This window comes from Hyperoodon ampullatus, assembly GCF_949752795.1.
Source record: "Hyperoodon ampullatus genome assembly, chromosome: 10".
Classification (NCBI taxonomy): domain Eukaryota; kingdom Metazoa; phylum Chordata; class Mammalia; order Artiodactyla; family Ziphiidae; genus Hyperoodon; species Hyperoodon ampullatus.
In genome coordinates, this window is record NC_136923.1 from 40731042 (window position 1) to 40755390 (window position 24349).

The 24349-nt window shown below is 41.0% G+C and overlaps 1 protein-coding gene across 1 annotated transcript in view; it reads left to right on the top strand.

Annotated features, from left to right (window-relative positions):
• The window catches only part of MAP4 (microtubule associated protein 4), a gene marked incomplete at its 5' end in the record, with an annotated part of 111314 nt that overhangs the window by 27490 nt on the left and 59475 nt on the right, over positions 1 to 24349 (top strand).

Consider the following 24349-nt stretch of genomic DNA (forward strand, 5'->3'; position numbering starts at 1 on the left):
ACTACTTCACACCCATTAGGATCTAGGCTATTATTTTAAAGCAAACAAACAGAAAATAACAAGTATTGGTGAGGATGTGGAAAAGTTGGAACTCTTGCGCACTGCTGGTAGGAATGTAAAATGGTGCAACCATTATAGGAAACAGTATGGGAGGTCCTCAAAAAATTAAAAATAGAATTACTGTATGATCCAGTAGTCCCACTTTTGGATATGTACCCAAATGAAAGCAGGGATTTTGTACAACGTTGTTTATAGCAGCATTATTCACAATAGTCAAAAGGTGGAAGCAACCTAAGTTATATATACATACAATGGAGTGTTATTCAGCCTTAAAAAGGAAGGAAATTCCAACATGTGCTCCAACCTGGATGAGCCTTGAAGACATTATGCTAACTGAAATAAGCCAGTCACAAAAGGACAAATGCTGATGCCACTTAATATGATTCCATTTATATGAGGTACTGCCTATAAGTAATCAAATTCATAGAGACAGAAAGTAGAATGGTGGTTGACAGGAATTAGAGGGGGGGAATGGGAAGTTATTTTTCAATGGGTACAGAATTTCAGTTTTGCAAGATGAAAAAAATGTTCTGGAGATGGATGGCCGTGATGTTTGCCTAACAGTGTGAATGTACCTAATGCCACTGAACTGCACGTTTAAAATGGTAGACATAAATAAATAAAGCTAGCTCATTTAAAATAAAAGGTGACTTTCAAATTAACCATCGTGTACGTACAGACCTCTTTAGAATTAAAGTGTTGCTTTATATGTTAGCTGCCTTGTGGGTTTGTTCTAATTTTTCCCGTTGCAGGGAGAAATGCACAAATTTATAAACATTATTTAAATGCTAACCAGAGTTTAAAGGAACATTTTGTAAGAACATATGTAATATTAGCTAAATTCCGTGAGGAGGTTGGATGAGAACTAAGAAAATTTGAAATTAGAGCTTGAAATCTCCATTTAGATGTAGAGTTGGCATCTCAAATTTGAGGTGTCCTAAACTGTACTTCTGATCCCACCCCTGCAACTAAAACAAACAAAAAAACTAAAACCTTCTCCAGCTCTTTAAATAGAAATAGAATGTTCTTCTAGTTGCTCAGGCTGAATGTTTGCCTTCCCCTATCTTGCATCCCGCATCTATTTTGTCAGAAAAATAGATCTGGAACCTGACCACTCCTCACCAACCTCCTGCTCTTCTCTGATTTGAGCCACCAGCTCTCACTGTGACTATTGCAGTAACCTCCCAAATTAGTCTCCCTCCTTGCATTCATTTGCTCCTTATAGTATATTCTCAAAAGCACCCAGAGTGGTCCTGCACATAGATCATGTTATTCTTTTGCTCAGAGTCTTCCAGTAGTTTCCTATTTCAGAGTAAAAGCCAAAGTCCTTACCAGATACCATAAGGCCATGGGACAGGTGACCCCTGTCACCTCTCTGACCCCGTCTCCTGATTTTCCCCTTTGCTAACTTTGCTTCACTGGTATTCTCACCACTGTTCCTGGACAAGCCAGGTGGGCCCCTGCCTTGGGCTCTGAGCACTAGCTGTTTTCTCTGTCTGGAATACTCTTCCCTCATATATACTCGTAGTTCGCTCTCCACCTTCTCAGCGAGGTCTTTTCTATCTTACCTAAAATTGTACCCCTTCCAGTTTTCTCCCCTACTTCTCTGCTTTAATTTTTCTCCATGGCACCTGTCGCTTTATTATTTGTACACATTAATTATTTATATTGTTTATTGTCTGACTTTCCCCACTAGAAGATAAATGTTATGAGATGGTGGGGCTTTTGTTTTGGTCACTGCTGTGGCCCAGCACCTAGACCAGTGTCTGGCATAGAGTAGGTGCACAGTAGCTATTGAATGAATAATCTTGTTGAATTGTTTTTTTTAAAAAAAAAGGTGGAGGAAAGAAATGTGGTCCTAAGGAAGGAGTCTGTTCTAAACTGGCAGTGTTATGTCTCCTAAGATGGAAGTTAGGTAGGCGAAAGGCTGGGAGGAGGCACTGATGGGAGCAGAGAGGGGAGCTCTGGGGGAGGAGCCACGGCAGAGCCCCTCTAGCAGTGAAGGAGGGGATTTCTGGGTCATTCTAAAGCATATCAAGACTTTGGCCCAGGGCTTCCCTGGTGGCTCAGTGGTTGAGAATCCGCCTGCCAATGCAGGGGACACGAGTTCGATCCCTGGTCCGGGAAGATCCCACATGCCGCAGAGCAACTAAGCCCGTGCACCACAACTACTGAGCTTGTGCTCTAGAGCCCGCGAGCCACAACTACTGAGCCTGTGTGCCACAACTACTGAAGCCTGTGCGCCTAGAGCCTGTGCTCTGCAACAAGAGAAGCCTCCACAATGAGAAGCCCGCGCACCGCAACGAAGAGTAGCCCCCGCTCGCCACAACTAGAGAAAGCCTGCACGCAGCAACAAAGACCCAATGCAGCCAAAAATAAAACAAACAAATAAATAAGTAAATAAATTTATAAAAAAAAAAAAAAGACTTTGGCCCATAGATCCCTTGCTGTGTTTCTGTAGCATTTAAGAGACGTGGCAGGGAATTTTACATTTGTCCTTGAAACAGACATATCCTTTCCCCTCTCCCGTGGCAGAGCCTGAGCATGTGCCATTCAGCCCATTTGCTCTGATGTTACTCTCGTATCCCTGACAATGTTAAGTCTGTTATGGTTTTCCATCTCCCTCTTTACCTAATACATTTTCATGGCTATAACATTGTCACTGAGGTAAAAAAACAAACAAACAACTTTTTAAAGTAATAAAGACTTGCGCTATGATCTTTCTGTGCTATTGAGAAAATTACAAACTTTTGTCCTAGACCATAACAGCTGTTTTGTTTAACGTTGAAGAGGAGTGGGCCACCTTGCTGTCTTGTGTATAAACAGATTATCTAGCTTAAATTTTTGTATATTGTGAAGTTGCCTGAGCAGTTTGATTATGTTTTCTTCCTTTCTCTTCACCAGCATTTTTCTCTGAGTAGGTGGTTCTTTCTGTTTGTTTCAGGCCTCATGTAGGCAAAGAACGTTAAGAGCAAGGTCAGATATAATTGCAATAATTTTTGACAGGTTATTGGTACATGTCTTTCTGGAAATAAATCCCCTTAGTGGTTTGTTTAAATTTGAGAAAGCTGTGTAAAGAGCAGGCCTAGATCTACCACCTGATAGCTTTGGTCTCTTAGGCAAGTTATTTGCCCTCTTTAAGCCCAAAGTTCTTCCTCTATAAAATGAGAACGAGTAATAAAAGAATTGTTTGTGTTAAGGGACAGAAAATATTTTCAGTGCTTTGTAACCTGGTTGAAGGGGTTAATAAATGTAAAATGATATTGGGATAATGATTAATGTCCACATAGAAAGTTCTTACGGGTTCAACCTAGTATATAGTTCTGCCAGTAAATCATTCTTTGGCCGTCAGCCCCTTTTCCTATTTATGGCCGTCAGCCCCTTTTCCTATTTAAATGAGTGTATAACAGTATTTTAATTGGATGTAACTAGAGCGCGTTTGGTGTCCTTTGTCTTTGGAGATTCTCTATTTCTAGAGGACAGAATTGAAGGCGAAACTTTAAAGGATTCCAGGCAAACTGAAGGAAGAGCCTTTGTTTTGTTCCTTGTGAGAAAATTAATTTAGGACTTTGTTACTGCAAAAACCTGGGACATCTGATCCTCCAGTGGGGATTACAACAACTTGAAATGAGCTGAGAAGATGCAAAGATGTGTAAATTACAAATTTAAGTATTGACATTAGACTTCTTAGAGGTCTTCACTGAAGAGTTCTGCTCTCTGTTTAGTAAAAGTTAATATTTCTGGTCTTTGCTTTTCCATGTAAAATAAAGAGCTAGTCTGCTGTTGCAGCTGCTGTAGTTGTTGGTCGTGAGCAGCAAAGATGCAGTGTGTTCTCTCATGCACACGATAGCCTTTTAACTAGAGCTTAGCATGTGCCCTATGATTTATTTTCTTTGCGTTAAACGTCGCTCGTTCTTTCCCCCATTTTTTCCTATAATGTGGATTTAAGTCATCTCACAGGTTGGTTATTTATTTATTTATTTATTATTGAGGTATAATTGACATAAAACACTATTAGTTTCAGGTGTACAACATAATGATTTGGTATTTGTACATGTTGTGAAATGATCACCACAAAAAGTCTAGTTAATATCCATCACCACACTTAGTTACAAAGTTTTTTTTTTTCCCCTTGTGATGAGAACTTTTTACTCTTTTAGCCCTCTCGCTGATTTAATTCTCAGTATCTGTATCAATCAGGGCCTAGTCAGGAGACAGAAACCACACAGTAGTTTGAACAGGGAATTAACTACTGAGGGGTAGAGAGAACTCTAAAGAATACAAGAATGGCAGGGGAGCAGTTACTACCCCAGGACTGAGGCAGAGTACAAAGGAAAGAAAAATTTGGAAGAATACCCTCCTCCTCCAAAGCCAGTTTCTTATCTTGGATATCTTCACTGGATGTTTGCTGAGGAGATGTAGACCAAGGTTGGCAAACGGGAAACTGTACATGGAGGTGCTGCTGAATCACCAGGAAGCCAGCTTGGGTCACTGGCAGAACTTGCCTGAGAAGATGCTCACAGGAGTGCCCACTAAAACATGTTGGGATGAGTACCATTGGGTACCAGCAGAGCACCACAGGAGCAAGAAGATGGAAAAGCACGCTGGAAGCAGGAAGAGAAGCCCCTGCTTCCATCACCTTCTAGTAACCTTAGTATCATGCCAACTGGCAAAGGAGAAACGTTTACAGGGTCCAGCTCCATTATCACAAGCAGGGTAGTGAAGGGGCAATTTGGAGCTGAGAAGCAATAAATTGATAACTGGCACAATCTACCCCTTTGGCTACTTAGCATCCATATGTACTTGTCTACATATGTTTGAGCTTTCACATATCAACAGAACAACTCTTTTGTTTGCATCTAACAAGATATAGCTGTCTCTCATATGATGAAGCAGCTTTCATCCTTTCCCCAAAATGAGATGCTCAGTACCAGTAGTCATGGTATTCATTGCTGGATATATTAATCACTCCTCAAATCACAGTTCCACTGAATATTCTTTTGTCAAGAGACTGATTGAAAAGTTAACCTTTGACAACTTATAATAATGGGAAGAAGGAAGAAAAGAAGAAAATGGTTAGAATGTACAAATAAACAGAATATAACAAAGAGAAAATATACAAAGCCATCAGAGTTCTCATTTCTGTAATTAGTCACGAGACCAGAATTGATATCTGTGAGTTCTTTCTTCAGCTGCCCATTTTATGTTTCCCTTTGCCCTCAGCCAGAACCTCAGCTGGTAGAAATTCTTTACCTGGTGAAATGATCCAGAATTTCAAATTTTCATTTCTTCAGTAGTCTGGCCCTTTTTTTAGTTGCCCTAGTTTTCCATGAACCTTTATTATTGGCATGGAAGTATTAAGAGGTACCTCAGAGAATCCCTTGGGTTCCAGACATAGTCCTCTTTGCTTTTATTGTGTTGCAGCAACCCAGTTTTCCCTTGATAATGAGGCTCAATCATTCCAGCCAGTAAAGTAACCCTCTTTTTTCTGCCTGTTGGTTCAGTGGAATAAGGAGTCCCAAATGGCCATGTAGGAGTCTCATTTTCTAATTTGGTTGAACCGTTATATATGCTGGTAGGTATATTTCCTCCTTGGGGACTAAGACCTTCAAACTAACAGAACTCAAAGTTGCCAGGAGTTGAAGTGAAAATTCGATGAGTGGGTTATTGGATATAGTACTATTCCTCTTGATTCCCAGACCCACATATTATGGCTGTTGGGGAGACAGCACTCTATAAGGGTCTCTGATGCAAAGCATTACCCCATTCTTTTAGGGTGTTGTCTCCCAGCTGAAACTGTAACTGAGTCTTCAGTAGGTGATTATTCTATCTTTTAATTAGGCCAGCCGTCCTGGGTGATGGGGTGTGACAATACCAGTTAATTCCATGGGCTTGAGTCCTTTTTTTTTTTTTTTCGATTTGTTGTGAAATGACTTTATTGATTGAAAGCAGTGCTGTGTGAAACGTTATGATGGTGGATCAGGCATTTTATGAGCACTGGCAGAAGCAAGGTAGGCAGAGAAGGCAAATCTATATCCAGAATACATGTCTAGTCCACTGAGGACAAATCTCTGCCCCTCCCTAACTGCTCCCACAGTCCCCCCCATGATATAAGTTTAGTGTAATCAACTAGCTGGTCTCCCTGGGAATGGTACCCTATAGGAGGCTGAGTTTGGGTCTGTGCTATTGGCAGATTAGACACACCTGGCAGTAACTTTAGCCAGGTCAGCCTGGTTTAGGGGAAGTCCATGTTGATCCAATACATAGCCTCTCTCCCTACCATTGAGGAAGCACTGGTGGCTGGGGCAAGAGGCTGACTGATATCCATAGAGCATGTCATTCTGTCAACCTGGTTATTAAGGGCTTCCTTTACAATGAGTGCCCTTTAATGATTAGTCACTTGGGGCACAAATATGTTAGTATAAACAATGTAAATCTGTGCTCTGACCATCTCTCACTGCAGGCAGAGGGGCAACCAGATGTGCTGCTCAAAGTTCCACCCGCTTGGAGGATTTTCTCTCTACACTGTCCTTCAGGGTTACCTTTTTTTTTTTTTTTTTTTTTAGAAGGTAGCTTTTTTTTTTTTTTTTATGTTTTATTTATTTTATTTATTTATTTTTGGCTACGTTGGATCTTTGCTGCTGCGTGCGGGCTTTCTCTAGTTGCAGTGAGCAGGGGCTACTCTTCATTGTGGTGCGCAGGCTTCTCATTGTGGTGGCTTTTCTTGTTGCGGAGCATGGGCTCTAGGCACACGGGCTTCAGCAGTTGTGGCTCGCAGGCTCAGTAGTTGTGGCGCGAGGGCTTAGTTGCTCCGTGGCATGTGGGATCTTCCCGGACCAGGGCTCGAACCTGTGTCCCCTGCATTGGCAGGCAGATTCTTAACCACTGCACCACCAGGGAAGCCCCAGGGTTACCTTTAAGTGGGGCTGTAGTGCTGCATCTGTACCAGCATATTGTGCAGATCCATGTGTAAACCAGACTTCCCCATTCAGCTGGTCATATGGAACTCTTAGGAGGCTCTTGGCGTGGGTTAAGGGAGAGGGGGCTTTGCAACAGGAGTCAGAGTTGAGGGAGTCTGAGCCACCTGCTTAGGTAACTTACTCATATCTTTGGACCTGCTTGAATTTAGTCTCTTACATGTTTCCTCCTCATGATGGGTTGGTACTGCACATGCCCACCATTATGGTTGCATGAGTTAGACAACATCTAGTTCATGATGAGTAGCTCATGGTCGTGTGATCACATTATGCCCCATGGTTAGGCATTTAGTCTCTAGCAAGGCCCAATAGCAAGCATGAAGCTATTTTTTTTTAAAGGTGAATAGTTGTCTGCAGAATATAGATTTTCTCCCAAAATGTAGAGGTTTGGGCTCTCGAATTCTGTTATTTTTGCTTGCTAGACACCCCATTCAGCATCCCTATTTGCCATGGACACTTCAACTATCATTGGACCTACTGGATCATATATTTGCTGTGTCCTACTAATCAGACCCAATTAGCATAATGCCAATATATAGTGGGCCTGTGTGATATTTTTTGTTCAGCATCACTGTGGGCTATATTATAGGAGAACTGAGGTAGGCCTGAGGCAAGACTCAGAGGCATATAAAGGGCCGGTAAAAGCAAAGTGCTTCTGGTGGTCCTTGCAAATGAGTATAGAAAAAAAAGACACTAGCCGGGTCAGTAGCAGTATGCCAAGTGCCGGGACCATGTTAATTTACTCCAGTAGAGGTGCTGGTGTATCAGCTGCCAGATGGAAAAATCTAATTAGTTTAGGATTATCCATAGTCATTCTCCAAGATCCATCCAACTTCTGCACTGGCCAAACTGATGAGTTAAATGGGAATGTGGTAGATATCACCCACCTTTGTTTCTTTCAGGTCTGTGATAGTGACATTAATCTCTTTAAATCTCCTAGGTACAGAGTATTGCTTCTGGTTTAATATCTTAGTAGGGAGGGGATGTTCTGGGTGATTCCCACTCAGCTCTCCCTATTTTAAAGACCCTTGTCAATTATGTCTGTTCTCAATTATTCATCTAGGAACTAAGGAAATAACCGTAAAATGGGTCCATGGAACAATTGGGTCCACTGTGAGTTGGACTTGAGTTAAGCACTCCATCTGTTACCTGACTACCATAAGCCCTCACTTTGACTGGTTGGCCACAGTGGCACTTTGGAACCTCAGGAATTAGTTATCCCTAAAAGGTCCGGGTATTTCCTTTTCCCTAATCAATAGTCACTCTTGTAAGTGGCCTTTGGGGAAGCGTAGAGGCAGGATTCACAGTATGCACTTGTGGGAACAATGCAGGATCCTTCCTTAAGGGGTCCTGGGTTTGTGAATTGACTTGGGTCTGGAAACTGGATGAGAGATCTTGATCCTGACTTATCAAGAACAGTTTTTACTACCAGGGGTAAAGTTTTTTCCTATTATACAGATCGATCTATATACAACAGGAAAAAACTTTTTAGCAGGCTCCCTATGGAACACTGAAATCAATTAACTACCACTAAAGCTCCTGGTGGGCCAAGGCATTCTGATTACTAATACAGCCCTGCTGCCTTTTATGGCAGATGTACCCACCTTGTCTTTGGCAAGTAAGTGCTGCCACTTGGCCTCTGCTATTCTAGGATCCCATGATCCCTATTGGAATCAGAGAATCCACTTCAGTGATGACATCCCCCATGGTCATACCTGGGGGTTGTGACAGCGCCTGTATGGCCTGCAAAGCATAAATACTTACATCTGGCCCTTTACAGATAAAGTTTGCCAACCCAGGTCTAGGGGAACCAGGTACATACTACACAGGAGAACAACCACAGAGCTTTTCAAGGATGCAGGTGGTCCCCCTGACTAATGTATTTCTCAGTGCCTTCTGGGAATTCTTGTGCAACTTAGATCACAGATGAAAAATCTATTGAACATTTCCATCTTCCTAAGCCTTTGGATTCTCTGCCGTGGAAACTTTGGCATCTCTCTCTCATTAAACGTAGGTCACTGTTAAGTCCAAATTTTAGTCAGCCAACTGAGTGAGCTGTTAGAGCCACTTCTAGCTGCATAAGTTAATTAAATTTGGAATATCTAGTAGGTGAACCTGTATCAATAAAGTAGGCCCAATATAGAATTATATTCTACCCTCCTTGGTCAAATGTCCTTAGAATCTATTTCTACACATGTTCCCCAGGTTTCTGCCAATATATTATTACCAGAGTCTTTTTTTGCTGTGCAAGCTATTTCCTTCAGGATCATAGTGTGTACCTGTTTCCCTAGTCCTGGGTTGGCATTTGGTCTCTGTCACAAATACTCAACTCTGCTGCTGTAGCACCAAAGCAGCCCTAGACAGTACGTAAGCAAATGAGTGTGTCTGTGTCCATTTGTTTGTGGACACTGAAATGTGAATTTCACAAATTTTCTTTCCTCTTTTAATTTTTTAGACCATTAAAAAATGTAATAACCCTATGGACTTCGGGTGATAATGATGTTAGTGTAGGTTCATTGATTGTAACAAAGTGTACCACAGTGGTGTGGATGTTGATGCAGGGGGGTGGATGGTGGTACAGGGGGTATTTGGGAAATCTGTGTACCTTCTGTTCAGTTTTGCTGTGAACCTAAAACTAGTTTAAAGTCTTGGGTTGTGGGCTGTACAAAAACAGGTGGCTGGGTGGATTTGGCCCATGGACTGTAGCTTACCAAACCCTGCCCTAGAGCATGCTGAGATTTGACCTGGTTATGGGTCTCCGGCAACAGAGGGTGGTTGTGGTGGGCGACGAGGGAAATGAGCGTCCTCTTTGAAAGCATCTGCCCCGGGTGAAGTTTTCTCAGGGATTTTAATCAGGAAGGCTAGTATCCGAGGCACCAAAGGGCCAGCTCCTTCTCTGGTGTGGCCCAGAGTGACTTGGGGCATCAAGGTGATAAATTTCATCTAGCTATAACTAGTTGTCTCCATTCCAAGTGTCATTATTCCATTCTTTTCCAGTCAGTGTCCTAATTTCACATGAGAAACTTGGTGAGACTGTGAGTTCAACAAATTTTGTAAGGAAAAAAAATTTATTGTTAACAATTTTAGACCTGTGGCTACAGGAAATAAGAGATTCTTTGGGGCTGTGATATACACTGCCTGGTTTTCAGGCTAACTCTCAGGGCTTGAGAGACCTGAGTTTGTCATTTTCTTTCTGTGAGCACTCAGTGTGTGCAGTAGGATCTATCCATACTACAGTTATTGTAGTCATTGTTGCCACCATAACATTCAAGTACAACAGCTGGTTGGGCTCCCCAGGTACTTGCTTTAGTTTACACTTCAACACAATCACAGTTGATAGCTCAACTAATTGTATTGCCACTGTGTGCCATGGATTACTTAGCATCCTATTTCCCATTGGTAAGGTGCTCGTTAGCATTGCATTTAAACCCAAAGGTGTGACAAAAATCAGTCCCCACATCCCATGTTTGTAAGTCTGTCTTCTGGAATCACCCTGCTTTTGGTACCAATTCTGTGTTGGGTCCAGTCAGGAAACAGAAACATAGTAATTTGAACAAGGGAAAGTTAATATGAAGAATTACTAACACATAGAGATTACCCACTAAAGGGTAAAGAGAACTCTGAAGAATAGAGGAATAGCAGATATGGGAACTGAGGCAGGGTATATAAGAAAGGGATATATGTAAAAGAGAGCCCACCCAAGGCTGAGATTCAGACATCTTTGAAGTCCACTGGAGTGTGGAGAAGTTCCTGAGATGCCACAGGCTGAGGACTACCACTTGCTGGGGTACCAACAAAACTCTCTAGGAAACTCACTAGGAGTTGGCCAGGGTGACAGCTGAACTAACGCAAGGTCACCTGTGGGGTGACACTGAAACTCGTGGGGGTGAGCACCATTCGGTGTCCCACACAGCAGCAGAGCACTGCGGGAACAAAAAGAGAAGAAAACACATTGGAACCAGGCACATTTTATTCATTGCTTTATCCCCGGAACATGGAACATAGTATGGATACTTAAATGGTTGTTGAAGGAATAAACGAGTACAGCTCAAGATAACATTAGATTGTTGGTATCTTTGTTATGTTTGAGTCATTCCACTTAAAGAAAAACTGTAATTTGACCTGGTCCACCAATTGAAATGGTTAAATGTGAAATTCTGAATGGCTGAGTTAAAGGATACCTTCATTTGGCTTAAAGAAAATTGATCACCTGCTAGGGCACTGATGGACCCCTCTTCTGAAGATTTGGTGTGTGTTTGCATGCACTGTTAACACACCCTTCTTTAGAAGAATGGGCCACAGTTACAACCTGAGGGCACAAAAGTGAGTTTTCGTTGCATTTTTTTTCAGAGCAGAGAGGAAGCTACCGCATCAGGTGCCTGCAGTGATAATCCTTTTATCAGGCATTAGTAAACCAAAGAAACAGAGGTGTGTTGGGTCTAGGAGGATTCTGGCAGATTATTTGGCCTTGCCTCCCTTGTCTTCGTCGTTGTATGGTAGTTAGGCAGAGTAGGAAAGAAACGTGCCTCCGGTTGTGTGTGGAGAGGAGGGGGATTGACACCTCATCCTGCACCTAGCTGGCTGCCTCTCTGTGCTGCCCCAATAGAAGGTCTCACTACATGTTAGCTCTATGTCCGGAGGAGGAAGGGGTACAAAAGTCGTGGGAAACCAAACCCTTCCAAGACCCCACACTGCTGACAGACTTGTTATCAGAGTGTGAAGAAATCTTTTTGAATCTGAGGGAACCAGCAACAGTGAGAGTAAATTGTTTGGACATTAATTTCCTTCTTGGGCTTCCCTGGTGGCACAGTGGTTGAGAGTCCGCCTGCCCATGCAGGGGACACGGGTTCGTGCCCCGGTCTGGGAAGATCCTACATGCTGCGGAGCGGCTAGGCCCGTGACCCATGGCCGCTGAGCCTGTGCGTCCGGAGCCTGTGCTCCGCAGCGGGAGAGGCCACAACAGTGAGAGGCCGGCGTACAGAAAAAAAAAAAAAAAAAAAAAGATAATTTCCTTCTTGATTTGTGTGTGTTTTAGTGTTCCAGATCATATTCTATAATGAGAATGTTAAATATCCATGAATAATTTGCCCTACTTGGGAAAGTGTTTTTTCATTCTCAGTTTAGAGCTGGAATGTCAAGTATCCATAATTGTCTGGAACAAATTGGCAGGATGAGTAGAAGTCAGTGAAATATGGACTGTGGACATGAATGCAGTTTAATGTTCACATGTGATTTCTACCACAGTTGAATTTTGATTATGGCTACTTGTAAAATGTTTTCTGGCGTTAAACCAAAATAATTTAAATACTTCCATTTATATACCCTGTTTAGCAGAATGTGAAGATAGAAATGGGGCTTATTATGAGTTATTGCTATTTTGAGGGAATATTTTAATTCCTATTTTGTCTGAAGAAAGAGCCTAGTTTTTATCTCTCTCTACTTAGGATAGCTGTCTATCATGTCACAGGTACACAACAGTCATGGTTTATGATGTCTGTTGCCCTGACATAATTATTAATTGTACTGTTTTTACTCTCAAGTGTATTAATCTGCTCTGACCAGGCAGACTTAAGTCTTTGAATAGGCTGATTTAGTTTAACATAAATTTCTATTGTTTAATAGCCCTGAACATTTAGAAAAAGTAAGTTATATACTGATTATATTTTAGTATTCAGCAAAAAATATAATGTGAATAAAATTAAATGGAACAAAGGTATTGCAAAAAGTAGAATCTTAATTTGAAGGTTGTATCTCTAAGAAAAGCCCACCAGAGTTACCAGTATTTTTATGTCCAGATTAATTTTTTCCCCTCCAAATTGCAGTAATTTGTTCATTCAACAACCATTTATTGGGCACCATCTAGGTGTCAGGCACAGCATATGGGGCTGGGAATACTGAATGGGAAGACACACTCCTTGCTCTCAGTTGGCCAGCCAGAGAGCCATTGAGCAATGTCTTATATCACGTGTTTACGTGTAAGCACAGGCTGCCATGCAAACACTGAGGAAAGAAGTCCCTGTGTTTAAGAGGAGTGGTACACGCAGATGTTTCCTAGAGGGTGACCCTGGGAGGATGAGTAAGCTTAGGGCAGGCAGACAGTATGGGGGAGCAAAGTAAAGTATTCTAGATGGATAGAGCAGCTCATGTGAAAGAGTAGAGGGATGTGGGTAAGGAATAGTATGGTTAGCTGGGAACGACACTGAAACATTAAGACTGGCTTATATAGGATCTTATGTGATAAATTTGCTCTGTAATCTCTAGGTTATGGGGAAACATTAAAGGGTTTTAAACCAGGGACTAATATGAACATGTTTTATGCTAAGAAGAGGAGCGTCAGACTAGAGGCAGAGACTCTTTAGTTGGTTGTTTAACTTTTCAAACAGATGGGCAATCTGTCCCTCACCCAACCCTAGATGTTTTTTGGAAGCAAATTCCAGGCATCATATTATCCTATCTTTATACCTGTCTGTATCTCTCAAAATCGATTCCTTTTTAAAACATAATTACCCATTCACACACACACCCCAATTCATAATATCAGATGTCCAGTCAGTATTCAATTCACCAGTATTTCCTCCAGTTATCTCACTTGTTTGTTTTTTAATAACTGGTTTGTTAGAATTAGAATCTAAAGTTCTTTTAATCCATAGATTCTTCTATAGGGATTTTTTTTCTTTAACACAGTTTGGATTTTGTTTATGTTTTAAAGATGCTTGAGATTTAATTGTGCTTATAACCAGAGGAGGAGAATAGAGATTAAAAAGCAAGTCTAGGGGGCTGGAGGACTGAATGGCAAGGGACAGTATGAAGGGCATACTTGCATAAATGCTGTCCTTGGAAAGGAGAATATAAGAATGCATTTCTTATATTCTCTAGTTGGGCAGGGGTTTTTTTAATTATTAAAAAAAAAGGTGGAAGATTATACCTCTCATAAATAGGAAGGAAAGGAGTAATGGTGGACTCATGTAGGTAAGTTTTCAATAGAGGACAGGGCAGTGGAAGAATATTATTTTCTATAAAGTAAAAGTTTATATGTTGGGATGGAAAATGCTGGAGAAGAGAGTATATGTAACAACCTCTTTGGAGAACAAGAAAGGAAGTTGTGTAGAGATACATGTTTTTATAGGAACAGTGTACATTCAGTATGATAGTCGAGTGTCATGGGAGGTAAAAGGAACAGCTGAAAACAATGTAGTGTTTATAGCTAAACTGTTGCTAACTTAAGGTGTATTGTGGCCTCATGGTGGCATCCTTCACCTGAGCCCACTCTGGGGAGCATCCTGCAGGATTTCTTGTTTAAGCAAAACGAGCATACTGTGGTTTTTTTTTTTTTTTTTTTTTTTATGACATTTCCAAGACAAGCATGCTGGTTTGTTTTACAGCAAACCGAAAAGAAACTGTTAACTCAAAGTCATCATCTCTTTCCTGCTTGAGACCTTCAATGCTTCATTGTTTTCAAATATTGTTAGAGCTCTGGAAGTCTTTAAAAAAAGTCTCCGGCCATTTTAGGGATGGTCAAATATTATTCAAATCAGGAAGGTTGGTGAGCTTTTTGCCTGTTTAGTACAAAGGAGAAAGACATCCTAATATAGTTGGATATGAGCATTTAAATCTATTAAAGAAAGTAGAGTTGGTGGAAAATCTGAGAAAGGAGTTAGCTTTCTTCTGTCACTCTTTTTTCTGTTTTTAGAAAATAGAAGTACTTAAATTTTTATTTTGAAATAATTGCAAATATACAGACAAATGAAAGAAAAGAACAAATAAAACAAAGAACTTTTGTGTGTTTTTCCAGATTCACCAATCAATAAATAGCATTTTGCCACAACTGCTTTGTCTTTCTACAATCAATGTGTGTATGGATATACACGTTATTTCCCTGGCCAATTTTGTTTTATATTTGTAATAATAATCTAAGGCATTCTCACATGTATTATAGTGTCAACAATAATTGAAAATATCACGTTCAAAGATTGCCTCCTGTCTTATCTGTGAAGCCCTCTTGCCAGCATTAATTTTCTTACTTCTCTTTACGTGTGTACTTTAAACATCTCCATCGTACAGTTTAGCCCTTAGTGAGATATTGTATTATTTTCTCATTTCTAAGATGGCTAAATTTCTATCACAGAACATAGTGAAGCCTGAACTTTGTCTTCGACTTCTTGACTCCAGGGGGAGACAGGGGAGGTGTTGGGGGAGGGGGCTAGAAGAATGATAGTGGGAATACATAAGCCTACAGTGTAGTATGGAGAGGTGTGGACTAATATAATAGACTTTTATAAGTGGAAGGGAGCTTAGATACCAGATATTGGTGCAATGTTTTGATGATGTGGGTGAGAACATCGAGGTTTGAAGGAATTAAATGAGTTAATAACTAAGGTCTCTCCAAAGAGCTGGACTAGAACCTTAGTCTGCTGCCCCAATCTATGCTCTTTTTTGCTTCTTTATCTTTTTACTTGACTCTCCAAGTAAATAGCAGAATTCTCCAGCGGGACAATGTCTCTAAATACTCTTAAGGCATCAGCTCTCAAACTTTTTGTTATCAAGACCACTTTTCACTCTTAAAAATTGGGAAACTTTGGAGGGTGACGAATAGGTTCTCTCTCTTGTGGTGATGGCATACATAGTCAAGGTTAATCAAAATATACAGTTTAAATATGTGGAGCTTATTGTATGTTAATTGTACCTCAGTAAATCTATTTACAGAATTTTTAAGGACCCCAAAGAGCTTTTGTTTATATGGGTTATATCTATCAATATTTTTCAAATTAGATATTACAACTGAGAGACTTTAAAAAAGTATTCGTTAAAATAACAATAAATTCATTATACGTTAATGTTAACATTCCCCCCCCAATGTTTTTAATAAGTATACTTCTTAAAAAAAAAGTTTAGTAAAAGTTTACTAACTTAAAGTTAGTAAGTAAAACTTTAGTAAAAGTTTAGTAAGTTCAATAAGTATACTTCTTTTAAAAAGTTTAGTAAGTATACTTCTTTTAAAAAGTTTAGTTCTGGTGAACTGTCTGGTTTAATAGAAGACAGCTGCATTCAATCTGTCACAATATGTTGTTTGAGTTGAAGTATATGAAGAAAATCCATTTCACATATATATGTAAGCTAAGAGAAAGGGTATTTTGATAGTTTTTTTTCCCGATAACTGTGGATATTCTTTGATTTGACATCAAAACTGGACAAGTGGTAGTTTCTTAAAGGTTATTTGCAATGTAGAATCTGAAACCATATCAATGAACTTTTTATATTCTCTTAAATATTAAGATCTCTTGGTCTGTCTTAGACTTGGAATGGGTGTTACCTGATAGAATTATTCTGGCTTTGATATATATACAGATATTACTACTTGATTAATTGATACTTTTTAAATATTTAGCCAGGGCTTCCCTGGTGGCGCAGTGGTTGAGAGTCCGCCTGCCGATGCAGGGGACACGGGTTCGTGCCCCAGTTCGGGAAGATCCCACATGCCGCGGAGTGGCTGGGCCCTTGAGCCATGGCCGCTGAGCTTGAGCGTCCGGAGCCTGTGCTCCGCAACGGGAGAGGCCACAACAGTGAGAGGCCCGCGTACCGCAAAAAAAAAAAAAAAAAAAAAAAAAAAAAAAAAAAATTTAGCCATTTGCCCCTTCTGTTAAATGCTTCCAATTCACAGAAATAGAAACTGGCCACTATTTTTTCCCATTCTACATTTATAGGAGAACCAGGGTATCTAGGGTTGTTTCCAGTGCGTTAAGTAAATTGCTTCTTTTTTTGAATTTCATTTTTCATTCTTTTACTGAAATAGACTCTCTGAGTAGATTGCAATTATGCTAAAAAAAAAAAAAACCCACCACATTTATTCTGAAGGCTGTTGTTCCTGCAAGGGAGTTTTCCTGCTTTTGCTTGAGTTTTAAGAAGGAAATCTAGGTCAGTAACACTGAATGAAGATGTGGGAGTGAGCCTCTGTCAAACATGCTGTTTAATAACACTGTTGGCCAGAGGCTGTTCTGAATGCTGCTCCCAGGAGAGCCTCTCTAAGCTGTGCTGTGGCACCGATATGGAGGGGAGATAACCAGAGTTGCATGTTCCTTCTCCAGAATGTGCAGGCAAAATGTACCCACTTCTCTGATTAAAAACTACTTTTCTCCAAAAGGTTAAGAAATGTAAGAAGAATCACAGCCTTTTAAAGTTTATTTTAGAACTGAGATAAATTAATCCTATGAAATATTACTGTTTTTAAAATATTTTTACTAATTTTTTTAAAGTTTTAAAAATAAATATATTTTTTTATTTATTTGTGGCTGCGTTGGGTCTTCACTGCTGCACACAGACTTTCTCTAGTTGTGGTGAGCGAGGGCTACTCTTCGTTGTGGCACGCGGGCTTCTCATTGCATTGGCGTCTCTTGTTGCGAAGCATGAGCTCTAGGCACGTGGGCTTCAGTAGTTGTGGCACGTGGGCTCAGTAGTTGTGGCTCGCAGGCAGTAGAGCGCAGACTCAGTGGCTGTGGCGCACGGGCTTAGTTGCTCCACGGCATGTGGGATCTTCTCGGACCAGGGATCGAACCCGTGTCCCCTGCGTTGGCATGTGGATTCTTTTTTTTTTTTTTTTAAATATAATAGTGTTTATTTTTACTTGTTGACAGTTTGCTTTATTTATTTATTTATTTTTGGCTGTGTTGGGTCTTCGTTTCTGTGCGAGGGCTTTCTCTAGTTGTGGAGAGCGGGGGCCACTCTTCATCGCGGTGCGCGGGCCTCTCACTATCGCGGCCTCTCTTGTTGCGGAGCACAGGCTCCAGACGCGCAGGCTCAGTAATTTTGGCTCACGGGCCCAGTTGCTCCGCGGCATGTGGGATCTTCCCAGACCAGGGCACGAACCCGTGTCCCCTGCATCGGCAGGCAGACTCTCAACCACTGCGCCACCAGGGAAGCCCCGGCATGTGGATTCTTATCCACAGCACTTTTACCAATTTTTTTTAAATAAATTTATTTATTTATTTATGGCTGCACTGGGCCCCCATTGCTGCGCACGGGCTCACTCCAGCCGCGGCACTACTCTTTGTTGAGGTGTGCAGGCCTCTCGTTGCGGTGCACGGGCCTCTCATTGCGGTGGCCTCTCCCCCTGCGGAACACTGGGCTCCATGTGCACGGGCTTCAGCAGTCGTGGCACGTGGGCTCAGCAGTTGTGGCTCTCAGGCTCTAGAGCACAGGCTCAGCCGCTGTGGCGCATGGGCCCAGTTGCTCCGCGGCATGTGGGATCCTCCCGCACCAGGGCTCGAACCCCCACGTCCCCCGCACCGGCAGGCAGACTCCCAACCACTGCGCCACCAGGGAAGTCCCACTTTTACTAATTTTAAGAGCTATTTATTTCTCCACGTTTTTGTTTCCAAAGAGAATTATTAAGCGCATATTCTATTAAAACACCAGGGACCTGGTAGAAATCCAACCGACAGACAATCTTCTTTTCTTTTTTTTAATTGAAGTATAGTTGATTTACAGTGTTGTGTTAGTTTCCAGCGTACAGCACAGTGATTCAGTTTATACATATGTGTGTTTGTGTGTGTGTATATATATATATATGTGTGTGTGTGTGTGTGTGTGTATATACACACACACACACACACACACAGGTATATATTCTTTTTCAGATTCTTTTCCCTTATAGTTTATTACAAAATACTAAGTATGGCTCCCTGTGCTATACAGTAACGTGTATATGTTAATCCCAACCTCCTAATTTATCCCTCCCCCCCTTCCCCTTTATTTATCCAAGTTTTTACCACTTTTTCTTCTTCCCTCCTCCATATGCTTGTGAACCTTCCCAGTGACACTGTGGTTTGTTCTTTGATTCATTGTAATTTTTCTGGCTTAAGCAAATGACCAGTACTTCCTGCTGAGTACTTTTGCGCAAATTGTATCTTGCCAGGTTTTGGGGGGATATAAAAATGAATAGATAAATCAAAGGTCTTAAAATTTAATTTTAGAATTAAAATGCATTTTAAAGATTATAGGGCTTCACAGGTTCGTGCCCCGGTCCGGGAAGATCCCACATGCCGTGGAGCGGCTGGGCCCGTGAGCCATGCCCGCTGAGCCTGCGCATCTGGAGCCTGTGCTCCACAACGGGAGAGGCCACAACAGTGAGAGGCCTGCGTACAGCAAAAAAAAAAAAAAAGAAAATTATATATATAGCACAACCCTATTGTGTTTCATGTTTTTTTTGTGGATTTGGTTTGGTTTGGTTTGGTGTTTTACTATAGATGAATGGTTTGTGGTTCTAAAAGTCTCAAGGTCACACCCAAAGTTAAGTGGGAGAGCCAGGACTGGAATCTAGATCTCCTGATTTGCAGTCCAGTTTTCTTTCTTTAATATCATATTTCTTTCTGATTTAGATTTCTAGCATGTGAAGAAACCTTTAGACAGCTCTAGGCAAAATACATATTTTTTACTTTTTAGACTTTTCCTCAATTAAAGGAACTGGGCATTGCATTTTCATCTTTGTTGGCTGCCTACAGCTAGTTTTTTGGTTTTTTTAAACATGTAAAGTTTTTAGAATAACATATTTGGCTCAAAAGTCTCTTTCTTCTCTCTTACTTTTCTCACCTCCCCCTTTTTTCTCTCTTCTTCTACCTCTCTTCCTCCCTCTTTTCCATTCTTCCTTCTCTCCCTCTGTCGTCCCTGCCCCCTCTTTGGCTTCATTCTCAGGCAGATTCTTTCAAGGTGGGAAGAATGATTACTGGCAGCCCAGGTGTAGTGTAGCCTTATGGCTCAAGTTCTAAAATGTCTGTATATCAGATTTCCCCAAAGGACTTTGGGACTGCCTGAATCACAAGTATACTCGTTTGGCCAGGAAAGCAAAGTACCACGATGGACAGCCATACCAGGATCACCTGGAAGGGACTGGGGTGGTTCCCTTTAGATGGGATACAGGCAGACAACTCTTGGATGCCACTGTTTGGCATTTGACACCCTAGCTATTCTGTAGCTGCCGTCTATGGAGAACTGCTGCCCCCAGTAAGTGTGTTCCAGCCAAATTAGTGTGCTCCTTACTTTCCCATTCTTGCCCGTGGTCTTAACTCATATTTTCCTCTGCTGGATATCTTCTCCACTTTGTCTCTTTCTCAGTCTCCCAGCTCCATTTAATTATATCCTCCTAACTATCCTTCCAGGTCCAGTTAAATTCTAATCTCCTGTGGAAAATATTCCAGATGATCCCATGACCATATTATGTGACCTTTAAACTCCAGTAGCAACACTTAATACGTGTTATTGTAGACACTTATCCTATATGACCCATTATAGTTGTGGGACTATCATGTTCTTCATAGTTTTCTAAGCACTTTCACATATCCTCCCTCAGCCTTATGAAGTAAGTAAGGCAGGTACCAGATGTGAAAACTGAGGCTTGCAGAGGTTTGCATTGTTGGGTATATCTTAAACCCTCAGCTAGACTAATACTTGCTGCTCGGTTTCCATAGTGCCCAAGTAATGGTGTAATGGTGATGATAGTGATCAGTGTCTGTGAGAGCAGGACCTTTCACTGTTTGGTTTGCTGCTGTATCACTAATACCTAGAACAGTGACTGGCATATAGCAGGTGCTTAAATAGATAATTGAATGAGATATGGTTTAAACTTCAGGGGCTTGGACTAGGTGATCTCCTAGGTGCCTTCTTCTCTAAAATTCTAAGGTTGCCGCTAGGGCAGGGGAGGGGGGACGGATAAGGAAAGAGCCAAGGACATGAAATAGAAGTGGTCACAGATTTGTTTTTTTGTTAGTAATATGCAAATTATGACCACTAATACTGTTTATAAGAAATCTATCTGTCAATTAATAATTCAGAGTAAAATAATTCTTATTGGTGCTTCTTGTTTTTCTGTTTCTTTTTTTGAACTCCCTGTAAATAACCCAAATCATGTACACCAGCAGTGTACAGCAGATAGGGAAAGAGATCAAAAAGTATTGAAAAGGTGGGAAGTTTGCCTGGGGAAAACTGAAGTGAAGAACCTCAATCTCTGTTTTTTTCAATATTTCATATTTCTTGGTGCTGTTAATTCAGAGCTGTGTAATTACCAGTTGATTGGTTCTTGCTGTCTTATTGCTCTCCTGAGGATTTTACGTCTTTTGTTTCCATCAGCCTTGCGACTTTTTCTCCAGCACCATCTAAAAATCAGAATGTGGCAGATATCAAACTGGACCTATATATATATCTGCTGAAATAATGATGAGTACATATAAGCTACTACGAATATTAAATCACACAGTTAACCCAGTTGGACTATAGTCAGCTATGGAGAACTTCCTTGTGTTGAAATGCCATTTAAATTTGGCTCTCTTAAAGCCAAAGGAGGGACAGAAAAGAGAAAGAATCCTGGGGAGAGACCAAAAGGGGGAGGGAGGGAGTGCTTTGAGGGGATGGAGAGGTTGCATTTCAACCTCTGGAGGTCTTAGACATGAGTTTGCCAGGGCCACATTGCAGGATGTTTTAAGTCCCTTCTGGTAGATGCCATAGCTGAGCTGTATTGCTGAGTTTTTCTCTAATCCCTGTCCCCAGGTTGTACCATAACTAATGGTGTATTTACTTCTGTACCTTTGTCATTTATTGATAGTTGACCTAGGGAATAGCTATGTGTGGAACATCCTCTACATCCATTGTAAACTGTTATTGATGAAAGATGATTATGATGATCAGTTTCCATCTTAAAAAGATATTCATGACAGATACTGCCTAAATTTTAGAAAAAGTCTCTCCTGAAGAATTGATTTGCTTCCTTCTCTTATAACTTATAGCAGAAGTTTCTTAGTTGTATGCAGGTCTGGAGGCCTGGAACCTTCAGAGAAGAACAACTGCCAGAAGCTCTCTTTGCCAGGTGGAACTTGGGAGGCTTTGTCATGTACAGTCTACCTTCAGCAGATAAGTTTCTCAGAGATTAGGCATTTCACTTACATAAGAAGAGTTTTAATTATAAAATTATAATTGAAATATCTTAAGTAAAAATACAGTATATTATCCCCCTTCCATTCTTGCAGGCATGGAAGATAACTTAAAGTCCACAGATTTATTATGCTTAAGTAAAAATGTTTAGAGAAAAAAAAATAGCCTCAGATATCTAACATTCTCTTGGGATGTGTTCCTGAAGGAACATTTCAGGGAATGTAATCTAGGATAAAATTTTTTTTTCATTCCTCTTCCTCCTCTTTCCTCAAACGCTTCATGTAGTTGAAATCAGATTTAGGTGATTCTATGAAACATGAAAATAAAGGACAATCATGAAGGGGAAAATTTGCACTTCAAGGCAACCTGATGAGTTAGCTAGTAATAAAGGAGGGGCAGTTCTGCCACTTACCCTCGAAGTTTGTCTTGAGACTAGCAGCAGGTATGTGGATCTTTTTGAAGTACCCTGTGGCTGAGCCTTCTCCTTCTCCCAGGTACATCTTTTTTTTTTTTTTTGCGGTATGCAGGCCTCTCACTGTTGTGGCCTCTCCCATTGCGGAGCACAGGCTCCGGACGCACAGGCTCAGCGGCCATGGCTCACGGGCCCAGTCGCTCCGCGGCATGTGGGATTTCCCCGGACCGGGGCACGAACCCGCGTCCCCTGCATCGGCAGGTGGACTCTCAACCACTGCGCCACCAGGGAAGCCCCCCAGGTACATCTTTTTAAAGTCCTAGTCTTTTTTCCAGAAGCAGGGCAGTAGGGAAGCTTCAACCATGTTCGTACTGTAGCTATTCAGCCTTTCAAAACTTCTTTCCTCACTCACTTCCATACCCTTCTCCACAAAAATTCATAGCCCCCAACAAGGGAAGTATATGCTAAAGGCACATACCTGGGAGTCCTAGATTTTTTTTAAACCACTTTATTGAGATATAATTTACATACTATAAAATTCACCCATTGTAAATTTACAGAGCTGTGCATTCATCACCACAATCCATTTTTCAAAAAAATTTTTTACCACCCTTAAAGTTATCTTGAGTCCACTTACACTCAATCCCCATCTCTATTTACAGTCTAGGCAACCACTGATTTGCTTCTTATCTTTATAGTCATCTTTTCTAGAAAACTCATATGAACAGAATCATACAGCATATAGTCTTTCATGTCGTGCTTTTCTCACTTAGCTTATTAATGCTTGTGAAGTTCATCCATCCATGTTGAGGTGTTTATCAGTATTTCATTCCCATTTACAGCTGAATAATATTCCAATATATGTACCATATTTTGTTGATCCATTCATCAGCTGATGAATTTTGTGTTTGTTTCCAGTCTTTAGCTATTATGAATAACATGGCTGTGAACATTCATATATTGTCTTTGTATAGATATTTGTTTTCATTTCTCTCGGGTAGACACCTAGGAGTGGAATTGCTGGGTCATGTGATAAGTCTAAGTTTAACAGTTTAAGAAACTGGCAAAGTCTAGATGTAAACTCTTACATTTTTCAGCAAGGGTGCCAAGATAAGTTAATGGGGGAAGCACAGTCTTTTCAAGAAATGGTGCTGGGAAAACTGGATAGCTGCATGCAAAGGAGTGAAGTTAAGACCCCTACCTAACACCATATAAAAAATTAACCCAAAATAGATCATATACGTATATGTAAGAGGTAAAACTATAAGACCTCTTACAAGAAAACATGGGCATAAATCTTTGTAACCTTAGATTAGTCAATGGTTTCTTAGATACGACACCGAAAGCACAGATGACCAAAAAAGTAGATAAACTGGACTTCGTTGAAATTAAAAACTTTTGTGTTCCAAGGACATCATCAAGAAAGTGAATCTTACATTTCAATAATAAAAAAACCAAGTAGGGCTTCCCTGGTGGCGCAGCGGTTGAGAGTCCGCCTGCCGATGCAGGGGACACGGGTTCGTGCCCCGGTCCGGGAAGATCCCACATACCGCGGAGCGGCTGGGCCTGTGAGCCGTGGCCGCTGAGCCTGCACGTCCTGAGCCTGTGTTCTGCAGTGGGAGAGGCCACAACAGTGAGAGGCCCGCATACCACAAAAAAAAAAAAGAAAGTGAAAAAACCAAGTAGCTTAATCTAAAATTGGGTAAATTATTTGAATAAACCTTTCTTTGGGGAAAGAAAAACATAAAAGTGACCTTAGATAAGCGCATGAAATAATACATAACATCATTAGTCATCCAGGAAATGCAAATCAAAACCATGATGAGATACCACTTCACACCCATATCTAGAATGGCTAAAATAAAAAAAGATAATAGCAGGTGTTAGTGAAGATGTGGAGAAATTGAAGCCCTCAGACATTACTGGTGAGATTATAAACTGGTACAGCCATTTATATACATTTATGGAAAAGTTTGGCAGATCCTCA